Raw genomic sequence first — 4,354 nt, forward strand, 5'->3', positions numbered from 1 at the left:
TAAGCCTTTCGCTAATCTTTTTTCCTTCGAAAGATAGTTGCATGTTGTTGCCACATTTATAAGTAGTTATCCCTTCAATAATACACAAAGGCAGTGGCAAGAACTCCCCTCGTTTCTTGCCTGAGTGCATTAGAATCGACGGAGAGCCACTCAGGGATTTATGAAATAATTTTTTCCATGTTGCCCCTGCTGCCCATTCTTTTCCGCTCTTAAGTAACAAAGAAGCATCTTTTTTGTTTGTACCCAGCGGATTTTGGTTGCGGCTTCTGCGGGTTTCCTCTGTTCTCGTTTTTTTCTGTTAAAATTGCATTCGAATTGACAAAGAATTCGCAAGACGCTTGTATGAAGGTAGATTAAATGGCAACAGGAGCACCTGTCGATATCGTGCTGTTTTGGGGGGGCATCCCTATAAAGAGGGGATTACATGGATGGATGTCGTTGAGAAAATCCCAGAACTATTGTAAATCCCTACTGGAATACAATGATAATTTCGGACTACTTGATTTTTGATATTAAGGTATATAATTTCAAATATAGTTCCCAATTTAACCACCTGCTTTATCTCACAAAGAATCTGACGTATCTTTAAGCATTGCCGTTGGCCATTCCAGCTGACCCATAACCCAAGAAATCCACCTGCTCACCAGAAATCCCCATACCAATTCATTGGAGTCCATCCTCCGCCGCCCTCATCACACCCACCTGAGAAAAGGAAAACAGAATTAAAGGCACAAAAAATGATAAGCCATAAATTGCCCGCCCAAAAGTCTTAAAACAAATACGAGCTCTCCTCCGCAGCGAAGCAATTAAAGAAGCGATGAGGAGCTGGTTGCCTGGGAGACTGGTCTACAGCCTATGTATGGACCATAGAATCGATTGGAATGGGCCAGGTTTGGGGGCTGAAGATACAATTAAAAGTACAATTTTTCATATGCATTGGCAATCGGTGTGATTGCAGCTGCGTATCTGTTGGGTTAATTCGTATCTTGGCAATCGATCGAACTATTTGCGGCTCCTCGATTGCAAAACAAAAAGTTTCAATTAGAAAAAGTCTAGTTGTAACTATTAGAGGTGGATATGGAAGCTTAAAGGGGAAAAGGGAAGTTGCTTTTGGTTTTGGGGGTGTAACCCGTAATCTTTGTTATGAAATTAATTTTAAATACCCTACTGCCAGAAAGCCTTGTGAAATTTTTACTAAGTAGAGAGAAATAATTAGACTTGTGTTGGATTTTTTAGATAGTTTAAATTAGTATCTCTGAATCTAACATTTTACATTTAATTATCTAAATCCTATTTTGTATTGAACTCCATATACATATCCTTTTATCAGTCTGAAATACTTTTTAAAATTTATCTTTTTCAAGAATAAAGTAAAAGAGTACTAGCAGTTCTGGCTAAACCCTCAAATATTTACTCTGAATCAAATGCCAAAGTTCTATTTGGCTAGTTCCGCTCGCGTGTTGCCAGCCTCGAGCGTTGGCAACTAATTCGATTTGTTTGGCCGGCCATTAAATGCATAAAGGATCATCTCGCTGCAGATCTCGCTTTGCGGTTTCTGCGGCCCGCTAACATATGTTGCATTAATTGTTCATGTTGCCTCGAAAGCAACTCGTGTTCAATGGGTTTTATTGCTGCTCGACACACACAAACAGCGAAACAAAACATTATATATTTTTTTTCAGCTTCTTTTCGCAAGCTGGAGAGGCACGATACAAATGAAAAGAAAAATTGCGCACAAAACATTTTTCATTACGTGATTTTCGAGCATGATGCTGGCGGGGCAAAAAGGGCAGGGGTTCTGAACAGCCAAACAACCAAACAGCCGAACAACCAAACAACCGAAGTGGCGACAGCCGGCAAAGTGCCATGTATACAACATGCAACAACAACAGCAGCAACAACAACAACCAAGGGGTTAACTTAGCAGCAGCAGCCTGCTTTATAAGGATCGCCTCGAATGGGATCGTATGGGCCGCTTTCGTAGCCCGAGATTCGCCTTTGCATTCCCACACGCGATCGCAATCGCAGCCAAAAGCTAAAGATACAAGCCACAGCGAACTAAGCACCTAAGCAGCAGATACAAATGTATCTATGAGCTGCAGACGCGACTCGCGACTCAATTACAATTTATTAAAAGCCGCGCAAACTGATTTATAACCAGCGACTCATCGGAGGAAGATGCAACCAAGGGAAGCCTAGTTTTATATTCAGCCCAGCACAGTGGGCTAAACCACTAATTATTGGTAAAATAGTGTGGGATTTACCAAATGTGCCGTTTTCTATTTAAAATAACACAATTCCTAGTACATACGTACACTTTTACAGTGCACAAAAAATAATAAATTGCAGAAAATATACAACTTTGTAATATATATTATATCTATTGTTATATATATTATTTTTTGTGCAGTTTTGAGGTAGTTTTCCACAGTGGCCGTGCTCACGTGTCTGTGGAGTTGACGTAGTGTCTGGCGGGTTTCGCTTGCCTTGTTTCGGCCGTCTGGTCTAGGGACTAACTGCCCTATAGAGGGGGCCAAATTGGCGGCTTATTTGTGTGTGGAAATTGGCTGCCAGGCAGTTGGGGGCCGCTGTTTTGTGCCCAGGGTAAAAGGATGGATTCGAAGTTGGGGAATGCAGGCGGCGGTAAAGGTGGAAGTCGAAGTGGAGCTCCAACAATATGGCGCCTGGGCCGCTGGTGGTGACAGTTGCTTGTCAACAGCATACACGATCCACGATCCGCTACGGGAGGAGAATCATGATCTATGAGGCCTGACAACAGCTACAATGAAAGAGCTGTTAGATGTTGCAAAGATGATCTATGACCGAGCGGTCATGTGTAAGGTTCTTACGAAAGGGATTAGTAAATTAGATTCTGATAGAGGCAATCTTGAGTCTAAAAAGATTCCAAGTAATTAAATTAAATTATATACATTGCTTAAGATATTGATAATGCTTTTCTACCTTCGCCTTATTAGAAGTGGCCTTATGTGCGATTTCCCCCAGCGTTCCCATGATTAACCCAGTTAAAACTGGTCGAAAAGACGCCCAGCCAATAAATCTGATTTATTGTCAACCAGTTCCAGCAAACTGCCGAAATAACAGTTATGTATGGGGCGAGGACCCTTCAATAAAACATAAAATGAATGCATTTAACGCAAAATATGATTGCCACAATTTAGTGGCCAACTGAGATGTGGCAAAGGAGCAGCGATCCGAATGGGAAACCCGCAATCAGCTAAACGCTGCACGTTGCCAGTGAGAAATTAACGAGAATTAAGCGACCTGCCCACCTAATGCTCCAGATCCAGCGACACATATATATATGTATATATATCTCCCATACGCGATGTGTTGCCTTTTTGCGGATCCGGACGAGCATAGCAATCAACAGCATTCCTTTTAATTTCAACTTTTTGCTGAGATGCGCCCCGAAAATCAAAAAGTCCAAATCAAAACCAATAATAAAGTTAAATCGATAATTGAGGTCATGTTGGTGGAGAAGGTATTTTTGGAGTGTGTTTCGATCGGGCGATTTGGCGATCCGGCGAAATGATTTTCGGGGCCTTTGGCGTACATACGTGATCGTTTAACTGTAAATTAAATATAATTTACCAATAATCATAATCACAATATGCAGTTTCTGTATCTGAATCCGATTCCGCGTGGTTTCTTCTCGCCACCAAGAGATTGAGAGCTGATCCAAAGTGATTTGATCCCCTTGAGCCAGACGCATAAATCATCATCTGGCGTATAAATTTTGTGGATTCTGGATCGATAACTGTCCAAACGCGCGCCTCGCAGCTGATGGTCAGATAATAAACATAAAAAAATAAAAATAATAAAAAACACAAAAAGAATTTGCCGGGTTCGCTGATCGATTGGTTCTCGTATCTCTATTTTTTGCGGCTATCTCACGCTCCTCCGATGAGCGCGTCTGCCTGGTGCTATAATTAAATGCTAAAATCGCATAGACTGGCATATGTTAGACCAAATTGAGGCCCCGCACACAACAAATTAATCTGCGAAGCATAAAGCCATTTCTATAGACAGCAATTAAACAAAGATACATCCTCAGCCAATGATTTCGGATCATTAATTCAAGAAATCAGCACTATAAGCGCTTCCTGTTATGGGAAATTACACCGCCCGTTTTATATTTACAATCATTTCGTTTCCTTTATTATTATGAGCAAATTACTTAAAGTGAAATTTAGCTTACCTTACCTTTTAAATATTTTCAAGTTTAAAAGGCTGCCAAAAATAGCCAACAATTTAAGCCACATTAGTTGCGGTCGACATTTTGTTGCACCCACCCAGACACCTCCAAAAAATAAATAAAAACACCGTTTGTCGC

This window comes from Drosophila simulans, chromosome 2L (genome assembly GCF_016746395.2).
Source record: "Drosophila simulans strain w501 chromosome 2L, Prin_Dsim_3.1, whole genome shotgun sequence".
NCBI lineage: Eukaryota > Metazoa > Arthropoda > Insecta > Diptera > Drosophilidae > Drosophila > Drosophila simulans.